This window comes from Amphiura filiformis, chromosome 6 (assembly GCF_039555335.1).
Source record: "Amphiura filiformis chromosome 6, Afil_fr2py, whole genome shotgun sequence".
Classification (NCBI taxonomy): domain Eukaryota; kingdom Metazoa; phylum Echinodermata; class Ophiuroidea; order Amphilepidida; family Amphiuridae; genus Amphiura; species Amphiura filiformis.
The window spans coordinates 77,063,859-77,084,530 of record NC_092633.1 but is presented as its reverse complement, the minus strand read 5'-3'; positions in this window follow the sequence as shown (position 1 = coordinate 77,084,530).

Below are 20,672 nucleotides of genomic sequence, written 5' to 3'. Positions count from 1 at the left end.
GTCCCCAAAGGCGAGAAAAGAGCTACAGATGATGCCGATCCTCTAGATATATTAAACTTTACATAATCATTGCTTTCACCTTTTAGGCGAGTGGGACGGTAGGATACATATTCTTCTAAACATTTTTACATTTTTCTGAAAGGACTGCAATATAGCCTTCTTCTTAATATAATACATTGACCGTATAAGAAATGAATCACGGATTAAGACAATAGTCGCATTTGTATTTCCATAGGGCTTCATTTAAGGGGGTACTACACCCCTCGATAAATTTGTGTCTATTTTTGCATATTTCTCAAAAACTAATAACACAGTGGTAACAAAATTTATGTATATTATTGGGGCAAGGAATCCAATTACTACACTGGAATTTCAGTGACCCAAGACAAGCGGTTCGTTATTTATGATAAGAAATAAGGTACCGATAGGATGTACCTCATTTCTTATCATAAATAACGAACCGCTTGTCTCGAGTCACTGAAATTTCAGTGTAGTAATTGGATTCCTTGCCCCAATAATATACATAACTTTTTTTACTAGTGTGTTATTATTTTTGAGAAAAATACAAAAATAGTCACAAATTTACCACAGGGGTGTAGTATCCCCTTAAGCCCAATCATAGAGTTTTTGGCGTTTTCTCTTTTCCCGAAAAAAACCATGCACATGGGTCGGAAATGACACCTTAATTTATCAAGCGTTTATCAAGCGGGATCTTCTTTGGTGTCAGCTTTATTTGTCTCAATATTTGAGTGCAAATACCGTAAGGTCATGCTCCCCTCCGACCCACCTTAAGATGGCATACGATCAACCTGTCAATCCAAAAAGAACAAGGCTGTTTATGTGGCTCCTCTGAGGGATGTAAGGTGGTAGAATGTATTCAATTGATCAACTAGCTGACTATAGAAAACAATCATACTAACTTATTTATTTATAGTAAATATGACATCATCTAAGTAGGTCGATGGACTAAAGCAGTCGATGCATATTCGGAGATAACTAATATCAAGGATTTGTGTCAATCCAGAATTACTGGAAATGGCCTCAAAGTCAATCCATGACTAGCGGAAGCGGCTCGAAAATGTAAAATGTTATTACTATGTACTGACAACTATAGGCCATTATAATTTGTAATAAAAACAGCGCAGATAAACAGCATTTGGCTGTCAAGAATTAAGGCTAACAGATTAATTAGATTTCATGCCCAGGAACATTGCAGGCCCATGCCTACATACAGTGTGAGTAAAAAAAGTGCAATAGGGCAAAGAATCCATCTTTATTCTAGAGTCAGATTGAACCTTATATGTTAAGCAGTGCCTACAGCCTTCCCTATTTAAGGGTAGAGTAGTAGTAGTAGTTGGTCGAAGCAGCCAAAAAAAAATCGATTCTCATAATCTAAATCAATTTATTATTGAAAAATAACACTTTGATGTTTTGCACAAGTTCATTCTACAAATCATATACTTTGAAACCTTGCTTGATTTATTGTTGGTATGTATATTTTACAAAAGTGATGTTGTTTCAGCCCTCTTTACAACATAACTCAAGAACCACAGTCACTTACAAAAGTATATCTGTGGGATTAGTTGCCAACCAAGTAGAGGGAAAGAAATCGTCGACCTACATCACCCTACCCTATTAGAGGGGTTGTGACAGAAGCTCCAGCGTATTTTCAAATCATACGGTGTCGCTACAAGCTCCAGACCCAGCATCAGACCGCACAATACGCTGAGAAAACTAATAGTCTCACCTAAGGATCCTACGCCAACTGAGAAAAAATCAGGCGTGGTCTACGGGATTCCCTGCGGCGAATGTACAAGTTCATACATCGGCCAGACAGGTAGACTACTCGGAGATAGACTGAAGGAGCACAAGTCAACTGCCCCCAGCCGCAAACCCTCTGCTGTTGCAGAGCACAAAACAGAGTCTCACCACAATATTGACTGGGAATCCACAAAGGTGTTAGTCAAGGATGATAGAGAGTACCCCGTTTAGTGCGGGAGGCCATCAAGATCAAGGACTGGAATTGCCAGGGGGGGTAGGACGTCCACTCGCAAACTGGCAACCCACTTTGGCGATCAATGTAAACAAAACCAACTCGTCGGTGCGTGTGCTGAGCTGTGCTGTGTTATGTGTAGAAATCAAGTAAACTCTCGGTAAAACTACATTGTGGATTAAATCTGTGTGGCAGTTTTGGATGCTGTAAAGTGAGTATACCATACGTATATTAAAAGTTGTCTCAGCGAGCTACATGCATGACTAGTTTGCGTCCCGGTTTGTGTATGACTGTGCTCTGCTGTGCTGTGTACATGTTGCAATGTCTAGTTCTACACAGTGCAGTATGAATTACATTGCCATGCTTGCAGTATACATGTAATTGCTCGTAGCAATTTGAATAGTGTAGTAAACCGGGGTAAGTCAGCTCCACAACACACTGAGTTAATTGTTGGTGTTACTAAATAAATTCTTTTTCTTACAATAACAAATTATAAATTCAATATGATCAGGGCTAGTACGGTATATTTCACAGGGAGAACAGGGGTCCATTTCATTAAACTTTAAAAAGCTTCGTAAATCTCAAAATCCTTTGTAACTTATGACGAGTCGTAAGTTCCATTTCGTTAAACCTACGACCAGTAGGCCCTACCCTAAGTAAGGATTTACTACAGTGACCCTTCGTAAAGTTAATCTATAGCTACATGTAAAATAATAGATTCTCGATCATGAGTGTTCAATTTGTACGCAATAGTAAATTGCGTCGAGCGCACAATGCTTGCCACTCACGCTTTAACGCGATCGACAGTAAACAACATTCGAACCAACCAATCACAGCCTTCGGGCACAGTGTCGCTAGGCAGCTGACTCAAGGTCAAGGGCATGTCACGCTAGCGTGTTATTCCATGAAAAGTGCAACATACGCAGTGCACGCAGTAAGTAAAGAAGCTCATGATCGAGAAATTATTATTACAGCTATAGTATTGGGTATTCGTAACTTTTACGAATACCCACTTTCGAAGGATCTCTGTAAAATCCCTATTACTTACTGAAGGGTACCGTTCTTAAGAAATTGAACTTACAACTTGTCGTTGGTTACAAACGATTTTGAGACTTGTAAAGCTTTGTATATATAAAAGTTAAGTGAAATGGTAGTGTTAAAACAAGTCACAGTGACTGGCATTTCAGCATCGATCAAAATCGCAAGCACTCAGACCCCCAGCGACCCTACATGGAAATTTAGCCCGAAACCTCATGACCTTTTCTTTCCTATCCTCACACAAAGGCCCTGAATGCCACTAATAGTAATAGAACAAGTGGGACACCTTCCTACACATCCGTGGCAATTGCGCAAAGGGGGTCCTCCACTTTTGTTGTTCATTCAGGCGAAATGCACCTATTCGGGGGAAATCACAGGGTTACCAATTATGGCGAGCGAAGGGAGCCAAAAATTTGAGCCTTCAGGGGAAATTGAGAATCGTCCCCCTCACTTTTGAAAAGCTGTGTACACCATGTCTGCATTTGTGATTGGGCCAGTCTCTGGGAAGAGACTATAATTTCAGTCACAATTTTGGTCACCTTACACCTTAAAAAATGTGCTCAAAATTTATACTGATGTAAAGAAAAAGATTTCTTTATTTTTTAACTTCATGTGAGGAAATTAAGTTACTAGTTTATTTGTTGATATTTTATTTTTCTGTGTGCCTTTTCTGGCTGTGATGTACCCCTCACACATTTGTGTGGAGAATGTCAGTGGAAGTTGGAGCTAAGACGGCATCTCAAAATGGATTTCAAATGTTGTCGCTAACAGTGGTATTTTCATAATCACTTGCACCACTTTGCCAATGTTTGCCACCAGCAATCTCCCAGAATATCGTTGTATCCCAGTGTATCATTTCAATTTGCAGTAAAAACTTGTTCGATGTGAAACAATAAAAAATATGTTATTGTATTTCTTTTTTAAATTTCTTTTTTAAATTTACAGGTTGGTGTGATGTGTGGTAAGCCAAAAGATTGACCAAGCCCTGGAAACTCATAACTCATCAGGCAACTGGTAGTCAGCAATATAAAGGAACCACATTTAGCATATTGAGATTGAAACCGAGCCTATATGTACTGGTGTACTACAGTGCCATTTGTGGCAACAAGCACTCGACAAGTAACTTTTAGATTTTACATTCCAATTTACAAATTAAATCTAAGCGTTGGACTGTGGCAACAAGTGTTTAAGGATTAATAATATGAAGCTCAGTTACACTACCTGATTCCTATTGGGCCACCCGCACAGGTGCACCATCGCCGAGGTACATGTACTTGGCTGGTACTGTGCAGTACCAGGTGAGTACCAGTGGTGTACCTGTGCAGGCCGAAATAGGAATCTTGTAGTGATAGATTGGATAGACAGCTGAGAACATCATGCTTATAAGCTTTTAGTAGGGATGACCAATGAACCATCAACTTGATTAGAACACTCCCATAGACATGCAGGGAGCTCAACTGTGCACTGCTTGCACAGACATTTCTAAATTGAGCTCATTCTTTTATTTTTCATAATTTTTCTGTAAAAATTAGAGATGTTAATGCCAATTATGTTTTGTAACTATCCTGCAAATTACAGCATCATAACTTATTTGGTTTTTCTGTAAGTGTGAGTCAAAATTGGTCCATCGCCACAGTGCGCTTAATTGCCAGTGGCCCAGTGCAGCACTGCTCAGAATGGCACAAAATATTCAGATGAAAAAGATCAGGTGAACACCTTGACCTACTGAGCTGTAATTTGGCAGAGTTGTTGTTATTACCTCTATCATACCCTCTGTAAAAAGGAAAAAAAACGGACAAGTAGATCTCGAGTTAAAAATTAAATCACCAGCTTCCCTTTGGAATTTCCAAACACCTTTCGAATCATGTTAAATAGACACCTTTCTGAACATAAATGTGAAGTTTCATGCTCATTTGTTGTATTATTCACCTGATCTCAACCCTAAACATTTTCTTATATTTATACCATCTGCACTGACTTGCTGCTATACACGCACAGGAGCTGTACTTTTAAAATACGCGCCTAATCAATAATGAGTCTTTCACTCCATTGTTAAAGTAGTGTGCTCCCTGTAGCATATGGAGTGACCAGGCCCTGGATGTGATGGTTTTGTAGCACATGACAGTATTCATTCAAGCCTATCAAGGTCTGTTATTAGCCACTTGCTGAATGGCTGGGCATTATCAGCTATCAAAGAGATACCTTATGCTGCTGCCAATCACAATAGAGGTTAAACATTTTGTTAAAACCCCAGAAGTGATATCAGGACAAAGCTGTGCATGTTGGTACTTGATTGTTTGGATTCCTATGTTGAAAATCCCTTGTAGTACATTAGTATTTTTCTTATGTGTAGTGTATATTGTTGTGGAAAAAAAGTTCACCTGGACTTTTGATTTTGTGCCACTTTGGCCATTATGGATGATGTTTGGCAAATGTTTTCTAAAAGCATGATTTCAGTGCCTCGGTTTGAAGAAATACTTAATGCTATTGATTAGTAAAGTGCCATTTCATAAGAAACCCTTTGATACTTTCACAATATGCTTGTTTCATGTTTGCATATATATATTAAAATAAAGAAATATAAAAAGGTAAATATATGCTTATACCAATTTTGCTCACATTGCTATATTTAGACTTTTGTCAATTTATTTCGTTCAATGACCGGTCAGAATGGGAAACTTTGAAAATTCATAATTCGAAAAGTTTTTGACCGATTTTGACCATTTAACCACCAAAATACTTCTGTTGATGAGTTCTTTCCAGAAAACAATCTTTTGTAGCAAAGGGGCAACATGAAATTATGATGGTCATCCCTACTTTTAGGCTTTGGTTGAGCAATTTGTTCTCGGTTAAAAAAAACCAAGAACAGTCATATTATGATTCAACCTAGCCTCGTTTCGAGGTGTCTGGGCTCTGTGATCGTGTTTTTTTTCCTATTTTTCCTTTTTTTTTCCCCGATTTATTTTTTTATTCATGTGTCTTCATATCCTGTCCACCCACCTCTGATCTGTACATGATAATATCAGATTACTACCTCTCTTCATTGTCATGGTTCTGAGAAAATAACCAGAGAAAATTGCTGATTCCAACCAGTTTTTATGTCTTACTCACGTTACTGGACGGCAAGAAATAATTAGAAGTCTAGGGCGGCAAGAAATAATTAATAGAAGGAGCCTACAATACATGAATAATAAAATAAACCAAGAAGCAAAAAAAAAAAAGGAAAAAACACACCACCCCAGAGCCCAGACGCCTCAACCTGAGGCTAGATACAACCTAATTAGTAGTTCTCCATCCCCCAATTAGTGCCCCACACCTTTGAAAGGTGCAACTTTTAAACCCAATTCATCCATAGAGGTATGTCGAGTGCAGATCCGTCAGAACACACTTTTCATTACGGAATAAATGCTAACCTCATCGTGACATCATCCAAGCAGCAAAGTTCATTTCCCATTGAAGCGTTATCCAACGGATCTGCAGCGGACGATTCTACATAGCACCGTTCCACCATATGCAAGGAGAGCCTCAATCTGACAGCATACATGAATGGGAATTGAACCATGTTACGTAATACTTCCCATTCATGTCAATTGCCAGTTTGAGGCTCTCGATCTCCTTGCATATGGCAGGAGTGTGCAATGGGTGAATGGGCCACTTCAAATTCAGTGCACCTTCAGCATGTAATTAGTACAAAACAAAACCATCTGGTCATCGTTACATCTGTTTACAGCTCAAGTTATTTCTATTATTTTGAAATACTCCCAACTAACTCAAGTCATGTGGCAATAGATGGCCTTGTGATCAGCAAACTGAGCTAGTTCTACATGAAATGTGTAACTTCCACCTTTTGTTACGAAAATCATTTTACTTCATTTAAAAAGGTTTCAAGACCTTTCATTTCACTTCTTTGTGGTTTCATAAAGCTGTGCAATTTTTTTTCTGTGTTTCCGGTAACAATACTAACATTAGTGTAAAATTGGAATTAACTCGATATCTCTGCGGTTGGCCAAATATTATATTTTATGAGAAGATTTTGAATTATGAACACATGCTGTTGCAAAAAAAAAAATGGGTTGATCTGCAAAAAAAAATGCAAATGGACATTAAAGATGAGAGAAGAATGACTACAATCAAGACTTTAGAACCATGCTATATAAAAAGAACATTTTATTAAACCTCTTTACATGGTATCTGAAGATTTACTTTACATTATTGAAGGGAACTTGGGTAATTTTTAACACAAATACTGGTATTACTATTACAGATGATGTTAACAATCATGACTTTGTATGTGTAAAAATGAAAATAATAATATTAAATTAAAAACATAATCATTTGCTTTGCTTGAATTTACTTCAGTGTTGCATTTGAGTAGGAACAAGAGCACCAATGGTGCTGTAGCTCATTCGTTATGGGTTATGGTCAGGAATGCCATGCATAGCTATGTATAGCCATGCATAGCTATGTATAGCCATGTATAGCTATGTATAGCCATGCATAGCTATATATAGCCATGCATAGCTATGTATAGCTATGTATAGCCATGCATAGTATACAAGTATATACTGCCATGAGAGGTTCTGGTTAAAACTATGGGCCGAGTTGAGACCAATAGTACTGTTTTCATGAGGGGTGCAGCCCCAAAGGAAAATAGTATTAATTGATCTCAAAGAGGGAGCATACTTTTAACCAGAACTTCTAATAAAGGCAGTATATATTTGTTTTATATACTTCATTAATATATTCTTTCTTCTATCCTGTCAGAGTGAACAGCACGACCAATTTAAGCACAACCTATATTTTGCCCTTCAAACAAATCAAATAGGCTAAAATTGGGCTAACCAATTACAGCAGCGCGAAATTACATTATGGCAGTTTCGTGTGCGTGAACTGTTCCATCGCATCGAATGTGCGCACGCGTAAGGCATGGTCAAAAGTACTATTTACGGCTTGGAGGTACTATTTACGGCTCATCAGGGACATTGAAAATACTATTTACGGCTTTGAGGTACTATTTACGGAAAGGCATACTGATGGTAGAACCATTTTTGGTCATGTGATCAACTTTTAACCAATCAATGAACAAGGATATATTAATGAAGTATATAACTATGTATAGCCATGCATAGCTATGTATAGCCATGTATAGCTATGTATATCCATGCATAGCTATGTATAGCCATATGTTACCATGTCATAGCCATGTATAGCTATGTATAGCCATGTATAGCCATGTATAGCTATGTATAGCCATGTATAGCCATGTATAGCTATGTATAGCTATGTATAGCCATATGTTACCATGTCATAGCCATGTATAGCTATGTATAGCCATGTATAGCTATGTATACAGGGCTGTCATCTTTGAAAAACACATTTCAGTATTCTCAAACCTCAAAATCAGTATTTTCCATACAAAATCAGCATTTTGAAAATAAACAATGGTATTAGACTCTGCATAGTTCAGTAGCAGAGAAGATGGATTGCCGATTTTTTCTTTGCTGATTATTGCTGTATGGATTCTAAGTATGGTTGGATTGGTTGGTTGACAACCTTGGGAAATTTGAAAATTCCAGTCAAAATTAAAAATAGCTCAAATTCTAAAAACAAAAAGGAGATGCATAATTTGACCTACTTGGGGATTTAATTCCAGTTTTATGTGTCTGAGCCAAAAAAAGGACCAAGGTTAAATATAAATGTAAACAAATTAAAATTGTTTATAAATTGCTTAAAAGTGACTGATAAGTCATTCAAATTGTCATTTGGTATTTTTGAAATGAGAAATTTGGTAAAAAAAAACAACAACTAAGAAAACAGCAGTATTGATGAAGTTAAAGCCCCATTCAAATACATGTATCTAATTAAAATACTGTCAGTATTAATTACAGATTCATGTATAATGCTTTATTTTGTCTTAAATACACATCTTGCGGCTGAACCACTAGCAGGCTATGTTAGTACATCTATGACAATGACAAAGGTACTAAAATCTGAATTTTGATGATTTTTACGATTGTCCAGATGAGCAACCCACTGAATGGGCCACTACCTACTTCCTTTGTTACATAGTTAAAGAGTCATTCCAGGTGATGCAACATTTTCTTTTAATAATAAACAATTATTTGAAATCAAGTTGTGAGACCAGTTTCATCAATATTGAAGCATTTCGTGTTTTCCTTCACTGACCCCCAGGAGAGGTACTCATAAATTAGTCACAAAGTTAGCCAGACTTTGACATAATGCCATTTTTTTCTCAACTGCTGGAACTAAAATCCAAAGGACTAATCACGTTATAGTGCTATGTGAGAAGTTTGAGACAAATCCGTAGGTTGAATATTCCATTGAGCTCCATTGAATAACCAACAAGAATTGTTTCCTATGTCCATGGTATAGCCATCACAAGGTCCATTTTCCAAACCACCATGCATGTTTCCTGTAAAAAAAACCACAAAAAAACAAGACAATAATAACAATAATTTTACATAACATAAAAATTAAAAAGAAACCATTTTTAATTGATTTAATTAGCCTCTGGGTGATCAATTAACTTGAGATACTGTAATACATTATCATCTCCATATAATTTTAATAAGATAATTTATCATCGCCATTTAATGTCTTGAGATGATTTAATATAATTATTTTCAGAAAAAAGGTTCTGAGATGATGTATTTTTTTTAGATAAGTTTAATTGATAAATCTTAAGATGATTTCTTGAGACATTTATATCCAGATAAAAGATAACAAATTATCTTGAAATAATCAATTATTTTGAGATAAGTTATCTTATTATTTCAAGATAATTTATCTCAAGATTATCTTAACATATTTATCTCCAGATAAAAAAGATTTTTTTGTATTTTTTTGAGTGATTTATCTCAAGATAATTTGTTATCAATTATCTCAAGATGATTTATTATCTTGAGATATTTATCTCTGGACAAAAAGATGTTTTATGGACATATTTATCTTGAGATAATTGTCTCAGAATAATGGAATAATTCAGAATAATTGATCATCTGAAGATAATTGATTATCTCAAGGTAATTATCTCTGTCTCAAGATAATTTATGATCAAGATAATTTACTATCAAGATAATTTATGATCTCCAGATAAAAAACATCTTGAGATAATGTATTTTCTCGAGATTATTATTTTTCAACAGGATAATTGATTATCTCAGGATAATTGAATATCTCAGGATAATTGATTATCTCAGGATATTTGAATATCTCAGGATAACTGTTCATCTGAAGATAATTGATTATATCAAGATAATTATCTTCAATCTCAAGATAATTTATGATCAAGATAATTTACTATCAAGATAATTTATGATCTCCAGATAAAAACATCTTGAGATAATGTATTTTCTCGAGATTATTATTTTTCAACAAGATAATTTATTATCTCGAGATATTTATCTCTGGATAAAAAGATTATGGAGATATTTATCTTGAGATAATTGATTATTTCCATATATTTATCACAAGATAATTGATTATCTCAGAAAAATTGATTATCTCAGAAAAATTGATTATCTCAGGATAATTGATTATCTCAGGATAATTGATTATCTCAGGATAATTGATTATCTCAGAATAATTGAATATCTCAGGATAATTGATTATCTCAGGATATTTGATTATCTCAGGATAACTGATCATCTGCCGATAATTGATTATCTCAAGATAATTATCTTCAATCTCAAGATAATTTATGATCAAGATAATTTACTATCAAGATAATTTATGATCTCCAGATAAAAAAAATCTTGAGATAATGTATTTTCTCGAGATTATTATTTTTCGACAAGTTAATTTATTATCTCGAGATATTTATCTCTGGATAAAAAGATTATGGAGATATTTATCTTGAGATAATTGATTATTTCCATATATTTATCACAAGATAATTGATTATCTCAGGATAACTGATCATCTGAAGATAAAAATTGATTATCTCAAGATAATTTATGATCAAGACAATTTACTATCAAGATCATTTATGATCTCCAGATAAAAAACATCTTGAGATAATGTATTTTCTCAAGATAATTTGTTACCTTGACAAGATAATTTATTATCTTGAGATATTTATCTCTGGACAAAAAGATAATGGAGATATTTATCTCGAAATAATTTATTATTTTCATATAATTTATCTCAAGATAATTGTCTCAGGATAATGGATTATCTTAGAATAACTGATTAACTCAGAATAATTGATTAACTCAGAGTAATTGATTATCTCAGGATAATTGATTATCTCAGGATAATTTATTATCTCAGGATAATTGAGAAGCTCAAGATAATTGAGTAGCTCAAGATAATTTATGATCAAGATCAATTTTTGGGGGGACATTGACAGGACAGGAAAATTCTCCATGGGGCCAGGATTTTATATATTGGTCGGGGCTCGCTATTCATTGACAAAGATTCCTCATCCTTGGAAGTCGACGGACAGCGACTTGGGAAAATTCCCTGAGGTATGGGGCCGGGGACTCCCCATCCGGGCTCCCCATTCAAAAATGCCCTGCCCTGTTCTACATAAGTCGGCGAGGCATAATAGTCCATTTAAATTTCTCAAGAGAGTGACATCGGTGCAAACTCCAGTAGGCTAATATTTTTTAAATCAGATGAGTTGGCTCAAACTACTGCTGTGTTTTTACATGCATTTAAAAGCTGTAAAGCCTACTTCAAAAAACATTAAAGTGCAAATCTCTCTCTCTCTCGCGGAAGTCAATGGGCAATGGTGGGAGAATTTGAGTCCCTGTCCAGCATATACAATATACATGTCCAGATCACAAGCTACATGTAGTAGGGGATTACGGTTATTGATCCAGCTCCCCGTACTAATAATACTGCAATAATTATGAGGTCCCCGGGTGTAAAATGTCCAAAATGCCCCCCCCGCCCGCCAAAAAATCGCTGTCCCCCCCCTTGAAAATGGCAAATTTTGGGGATCCCAATTTGCAAACCTTAAATGGTCTAGATGTATGTTCCGAGCTCAGCGAGCTGGATAATTTGCATATATATTTCAGCGTTTCTGTACTGTTTTCCTACGCCTTTTTATAGCATTTCATTAAAAAGGCGCCACATGAATGTGTGCCAAAATCACTTCCCCCCTCTCGCTTGCCAAAATTGCTTGTTCCCCCCTTTCGCTCGCCGACAATTTTTGTCCCCCCAATTTTACCCTCCCCAGGCAAGCAATTTTTGGCAAGCCGAGAGGGGGGGCAAGTTCAAGTTTGGCATGTTCAAAGGGGGCAAAGATTTTTTGGCGGGCAGAGAGGGGGGTGGCAAGTGATTTTTCACGGGCCGAGAGGGGGGCGAGCCATTTGGAAATTTTACCCGGGGGCTCATAATTATTGCACAGTCCCTTATAAATGCAGCATGGTCATGGTTTAATATACACTGAAAGACTGACGTTAATTGTAGACTGATTGTTAATAGACATTGTGCACTGATCAGTGTCATAGCATGCATTACATTGGATGTGCTCACTGTTGTCGAAATAAAATACTTTCTCATTTCTGCATCATATCAGTGCAGTGGCAATGGCAGTACTAGTGCATGTTTATTTTTACCGACACCATCCATGTTATGACCCTACGAAAACAGTGAGCTCGAGAAAACGACTCAGTGAAATTACTATACTAATTACTCCGTACACTCACCTCAAATTTAAAATTATGCGTAAGTTGTCATCACGTTTGTAAACAGAGCTGTCTTTGTTTGTTTGTAAACAGAAGTGCTGACCTATCCGTGCTTCGTTCCGTATTTGTTATTGTGCAGCAGCAAAAACATGGATCTCGCCGTAAACACACCACTTCCCTAAAATTTGTGATCGAGTCTGTATATATAATCACGTGTGGAACATATCGGGGACTAGGGCAAGATCTTGGTTGCTGCAATCCAAGATGACGAATCGCAAATATCCAACTCTTACACAGCATAGAAATAACGATACGTAATACTCTCGTTATGGCAGATGTTTTTCATAGTTAGTAGCAGAGAGCAATTTAAGGGATTTTTAAAAAACGCGCGAAAGTCAAAATTTGACGGTTTTTTACTCAAAATCTACTCGGTGCACATCTTGTGCGCCGGGTAGATTCCCTTAAAATATATTTTACTTTCTCTGTGTAAATTTTTATCTCCCATGGATATCTGGTTTAAAAGAAATTGATCGACACAAGTTATGGCTAAAAACGGACTTTTAGCGGATATATGGCATAGGTTTGTACAGGGCCCAAAATCTACTTTGCCTAAATTTAGTGTTATTTTGTCAATACGATGGGACGTCCTGTGCCGCCTGGGAATTGCCAACCTTATACAACGCCCTCATTCGACCAAAAGTTGCCAATGATCAACAAAAAGGCAAGTCCATCACAACACCTTAGGACTTCTTCTGATGAAGATGTGTGTTCAAGGTTAGTGAATTTTTGTGCTGAAAGTCAGTTTAAACTTTTGGAAATTGTTTCTTACCAGCACGTATGAACTTACATTCGAGTATAATATTATGGAAATTGAGTAAATTACTTCTACAAACATCTACAAACAATTGTAATACCAATCAATTGTATTGGCATATTTACGGCTGTCTCGTTTTAATTTAGCTTTCATTAAAAACACACCATATGCTTGCAGACGAGGTTTTGCGGTATTGTAAAAAATGGAACAACACATTTAGGATAACAGATTACTTCCATTCTCTGGAGCAACAGATTACTTCCATTCTCTGGAACAACAGATTACTTCCATTCTCTGGAACAAAGAACAAATCTTACTGTTTTCACTTGATTGATCCCAGGAATGAAGTCAAGGATGATGAACAACAGACAAACAAGATAATTATTTTGCTTGACAAATTCATTAAATGAGTATTCACGACTTTAGCTTTCACCATAGATGGCTTGATCACAAGTGACTTGGTCCACTGCTTTTCCCGCGAAATGGCTTGTTGACGTTTCCCGGAAGTGATGATGATTTTGTTTTGAGCAGTGGATCGTATACGATCGAGATCGAGAGAAACTAGACCCTTTGGCCCCCTTGTATCCAGGGTCTTCAATATTGATCAATAAAATTTAGAATGTATACGCCGCATTGCAGCGCGTATAATACCCTCCCTGTTATGTTATCATGGTTATTTTTTCCGATTCTCAATGTTATTACATCCTAACAGTGTACCAGTTTCTCCAATAAGAATTGCTGCAATTACTTTTAATTGCTTTAATGTAATCTCAAAAACTCCGTCACTGTTTTCGCGCATTATATTTTGTCCTCTGAGTGTACGAGATTGTAAAAATCTATCAAAACGTAATACCCCCTTAAATAATGGGCATTATTCCTACACAGTTTATCGTTTGCAATTTTTTGGATATTCATTCAAAGCATAATTTATTTCTGCGCTTTATGACACCTTGTTTGTTGCAATGTTTCCAATATTGATGTCGCAGCATACATTAATTGAAAGTAACCCAAGATTTGAAAGTTGCAGCAAAATTGTACTGCCTTGTATTCAGTATCCATTGAAGGAAATCTGTTTAGCTATCAATGGATTCTTTTTTTTTATTTCATGCATTTAGAGGGAATTAAAACTAGTGATAACCAATAACAATTGTCATTATTCTCATCAGTTATCATTATTCATGTAATGTCAAATTGAAACATGATGATTTCAATATTTCAATGCAAGTGGTAAGGTTAGATTCAAAATTGACTAATTGGGAGGTGTTCACAACAGTGTAATACTTGGTCTTCCACTTCTTGTGACGTTTTTAGTCACAGAGAACATTGAACTTGTAATGTTTTATTTGTCATTTGTCACATTTTTAATTGGTTATCACATGTTTTGACATCCTCCAAATTCACGAAACAAGAAGAACGATCCAATGAGCGCCGAAAACAATTCCTTCCATGGACACTGAATACAAGGTAATAGGACTTTGCGGCAACTTTCATATCTTGGGTTACTTTCATTGCGACATCAATATTAGGACCATTGCAACAAATGAGGTTTCATAATGCGTAGAAACAAATTCTGCTTTGACTGCATATCCCACATTTGGCATAAAGCCAACCGTTTAGGAATAATGGTCATTATTTAAAGGGGGTTATTACTTTTTGGTAGATGTTTATTTTATCATGTTGGGGGATTCCATGGTGATTGGATGTTATGTTTTTTAAATACCCCGGCTGTGCACAGCGTTTCCAAAATGCCCTTTCATTTTATGTCTTTAATCTGATATCACTTTACTGATAGTCCAATGTTGATATCCACATTTTTATTTCATATTTTCGTCCTCCCGATATTCGGTTACAATAATGTTTGTGTTTTTCTGCAGTTTTCTGAGTACATCTAATATCAGGATGCTACGAAATGAAGTTGTTTATGCGAAATATTGGTCTGTATGTGACTACTCTGTCAGTGTAACCGATCTGTCCTCTTTTAATTAACAGTCTGACAAGGACATGCATCCTGCTCTCGTTTTTTCCTCGTAGATGAATTCATGTTATCCTGGCATCTTATTCGTTGAGTCCGTTTTGCTGTGATATGATAAAATGGGGGCAGCTAAGAGTAAAGTGTCATTAAAATGGGACACAAATTGACAAATGGGACGAAAATTGGGCTACGCTGCTAAGATGATCTGCCAGTTTCTAAGTGGCGCCCCTTGGCTTTATCTCTAAGATATTATCGACATCTCTTTTCTAGCCATTTTATGAATATGTTTGTGATAATCGCGCTACACAGGTTGCCCATTGACGCTCCGAAATTCTGTTTGCACATTTCTATTTTTATTTTTTTATTTTGTTTTAGCTTTCAATAATAATAATAATAATAATAATAATAATAATAATAATAATAATAATAATAATAATAATAATAATAATAATGTGAATTTCTAATGAACACATCTCCACCAAATCAATGGCGCTCAAGGCGCGATACAGAGATATTATCTTACACTACATACAAATTAATTAACATTACAACTTAATCTGCATATGAACAACAATCAATAGGTGAACAAAAATATAGTGATGCACATCAGTAAAATGCTTCTTTCATTAAATGAGTTTTTAAAGAACTTTTAAACTGTGCTAAAGATGTACTTAATTTAATGTGGTTTGGCAGAGTATTCCAGAGACGTGGTGAAGCAATTGAAAAAGCCCTGTCCCCCATGAATGTTTTGAACGAGGTTCGCAGAGAAGTGATTTGTCACTGGAACGGAGCATACGAGGAGGTTATATGGTTGGAGGAGACATTTGATATATTCAGGCCCAAAATCATTTAGTGATTTAAAAACAATGAGCAACAATTTGTACACTATTCTGTAACCAACCGGCAGCCAATGTAACTCTCTTAAAACTGGAGTGATGTGAGATCTCTTTCTGGTTAAAGTGACCAAGCGCGCAGCAGTATTCTGAATACGCTGAAGACGTGCAATCTGATATTGAGGAAGGCCAAACAAGAGGGAGTTGCCCATATCAACCCGGGAGGTTACAAAACTGTGAACAATTTGTTCAGTAGCATGAGGACGTAAGTACTTTCTTATTCTACCAATGTTTCTGATATGGAATGAAGCTGAACGTACAAAACTTGATACATGAGTATTAAGAGACATTGACGAGTCCAAAATAACACCTAAATTACGTGCACTCAATGAAGGAGTGATGTCAGAATCTCCTATTGTAATATGTGGGACATTATAGTCGTAAACTATGATTGATATTTATATAATGCAAGTTAATGCCATATTGTTGATACTGATTTCAACAACTCTTCCTATACCTTTGTACAGGAACCAACCGTTGTTAAACCATGATGAACCCACACTTTTACTGTAGCGTATACGCGAACGCGAACGCGAGCGAGACTACGCGTTACGCGAGAGCGCGTAAAATTCGTCATGCCTGGAACCTTTGTGCGTATGCCAGCTTACAAGTTGAATTCCGTATTTTTCAGGTAGCGGCTAAACATTGCCGTGTTATTCTGTAGTTTTATTGCTGATATCAAAAGAGAAATCATCGAAGTTTTTTGTAAGGCTGAGTGGCAATGATTAACTGACATTCCTCGTAAAATAATCGTGAATTATAGCGAAGTAAACCACGCAGACGACGCGGCCGCATCGTTGTTAAACGGTGATGAACAACGGTGAAACATGATTGAATCCCTAAATTTCGCATATTTGTGATGTGTAATTACACATAATTATGTTACCACGCACACCTAAATATTTGGATTCAGCAAATTTCATCGTGTATTTAGGAAAACAGAGCAAATTGGAAGTAAAGTCATAATTTATGACTTTAAATCCCCAAATAGAACGCTTAAGATATTAATTGCGTTTTCTCTCATTTTACCTCTTTTATAGTTTGCCTTAAAATAACATTTTGTAATATTTGACTAAAAATAACCAAATTTAAATTTTCATCGAAATCGTATAAGCCTACGTAGTCATCATAGCATTGAAACAGGGGCGTCGGATGCGATATATATTTGACATTGGATTATCACATAATCATAAAATCTTAACAGAAAATTCTTAATGTGTCATGTGCTGTCAAAGCAAAATTATGTTATTATAAAACCGTTGAAGTGCGACAAAGTAGGCTATGTTGTTTTTCAATTTGTAACTGCTAACCGTCTATTTTGAATGGGCTGTCAGCCTTGTAATTTCGTCAGCCCTGTCGCGTACCAGTACCTCCTGTAATGAAACAAAGGTTATTTTAACATGATTGATAAAAGTGATAAACTAGTTAATATGGATGTAATATTATGGTTTGCGAAATGAAGTTGGCGAATTGGCATCGACCTCTACGTATATCATTGGTTTTCTGGCTCTGATTTACTTCAACTAGAACCTTTCACAATTAAACTTGGGATATGTGTATCAATATGCGATTACACACAAAATATGTGGCGTGTTTTTTACCCAAACCAAAAAAGATTTATGTGATCTTCTAACTAGATAAGCAACATGCAGTCTCTCTACTAAAGTGTTAATATTAAGCACTGTACAACAGTCTTAAGGTCCGTTCATACTACCACCGCATTTGCGATGCGTTGCCTTGCGATGCCGATATATCGATTACTTTTGCCGCAACTCAACGCAACTCGTCGCATTTCCAGGTTAAAATGTATTTAACTTTATTGCAATATCGCAATGCAGTAGATGCGGTGCGACAACGCACCGCATCGCAAGGCAACGCATCGCGAATGCGGTGGTAGTATGAACGAACCTTTAAAGAGCTAATATTTAGCACATTAGTGCAGTGATATCGTCATCATTTTTTGTTATTCAGTTTGTTCCTTGTAGCCATTTGTTGTTTTTCAATACATTTAAGGTTACGTAATGTTTTTTAAATTACATTTGGTGTAATCCTTGATAGTACCGTACTGCAAACAAGTGCTGTCCCTTAGGAGCAAGATGATTAGTCATGTTTATAATTATCTCTTTAACCCCCCCCCCCCCCCCAACTGCTTTAGATCCGCCACTGACAACTCTTTACATATTCACGTCACTTGCTAATAATTAAGATAACCCTGAATTGCCCCCAATATTTTCACCTAGTTTAAAACTGAGGGAATGAAACCCAATTACTCGGATGATGTAGGCAAAAGAGACTGAGCGGTAAAGGCCGAAATATGCCCGTTGGTGTCGGTGTGCAAAACACCTCCCTTGATATCTCCACTTTTATGACCTATATTGTTGCTTCAGGAAACCGACGGTGAAATGCGTTTTCAGTGAATTTTGTTGTCACTCACTGAATCACATCATCGGCATAGCACGTGAGTTTTTGTAGATACATCCGGAGTATAGCGTCTTTGCTCTTTTTTCTATTTCAAATCAAACTAGAATACAACAAACAGTGAATGTTATTTCACATTCTTTATCCCCTCGGGAAATTTATTATAAGATTTTCTTATTCTATTATTAGAACATACTGCTCCCAAATAATATTTGCAATATACTTCGTTCAAATACATTGATCTCGAAGTAAATAGTTGAACATTGGCTGCTTGAAAAATATCAGAATTATTGTCTAGTCTTCTCCTCTCTCCCGACATTCCATTGTGTCCATATTGTCTATTTAATACGTTACGCATACGCAACAAATTTTGATGATGTCTGACACTAAAAAGGTGACATTTATTGTAAAACCTCGAAAAATAGATCCCATTACCTTGAAGGTGATAATACACTTGTGTATCGTCTGCGTAAATAATGCACTGTAAGCCGTGGGCTTCTACAATTCCTTCAATGGGTGACATATACATTGTAAAAGCGAGAGGGCCAAACACCGACCCTTGTGGCACACCACGTGCAATGCCAATATTATCATATTGGCAAACCTAAGCGAATGTGATGGCCGAGTGGAACGGGCTATGACTCATAATCGGAAGGTTGCGGGTTAGAGCCCCGGCGACGCCATCGTGTTGTGCCCTTGAGTAAGGCACTTGATCTCGAATACTCCTCTCCACCCAGATGTGAAATGGGGAGCTGTTATGAATATGGTATGAGCATGCCTTGGGCATTGTATGGCAGCTGACATATTCTAACGACGGCGGAATAAATGTAAAGCGCTTTGGTACATGTTCACATGTGAAAGGCGCTGTATAAATACCAACATTTATTTATTTACTGACTCCAAGGAACAGTCGCTATGCCATCATGGTGATAAGCTGCATGATGACGAAACGCCTAAAATTTCATTCCCTCGCAAAGGCTCCTTGAAGATGATGCAAATGACCTTGAGTACCGGACACTTCCGGCATAGATGACAATCGACGAGGAATATCTCGAATGTTCCACGGGTTCTCCTGTTTCACCAATTATCTCTAACCTGTATATGGAAAGATTAGAACGCATCGATTTGTCAACCTTTTCCGGTATAGCGCCATCTAGGTGGTATCGTTATGTGGATGATACGTTCATCATAATTTAATCCAATGAACTTAACAGGCTTTTCAACCATATCAGTCAATCAGTCACATTGATCACCAATATCAAGTTTACGCAGGAAGGATAACAATGTCAGATAACAAACTTGCATTTCTTGACTGTATAGTGTCCGTGGAAGTAGATCGCTCCCTTACTGTGTCTGTTTATCATAAACAGACATACACGGACCAGCACTTAAAATGCGGTTCCAATCACCCGCTCATTCAGAAAACTCGGCGTGGTCAATACCCTGTTCCATAGAGCTTAATCGATTATCACCAAAGACTAAAGACCAAAGACCATAAACAAGGCTTTGAACAAGGATATCACGAAGCCCACCGCCACGAGTACGAATCAGACGGGGAGAACAACACGTATTACCACGGTGACTTATGTGAAAAACCCAAAAGAATTTATCGCGACCACTGGATCACCACTCACTTTAAGCCCACAAATACTATCCGCCAGTCCTTAGTACATCCCAAAGACAAACAGGCCAAGGGAAGGATCAGGGGAGTGGTCCTCGTAGTACGTTTTCCAGACGAATTCTCTGGACTATATGAGAAACCGCCCAACCTCTTCATAATCGCATGAAACAACATCGCAGAGCCAGCTCAAGTGGAAACGACTCCGTTGTTTTTGTACATCAGAAAGCCAGCGGACACCATTTTGACACCAAAGATGTCCGAATTTTA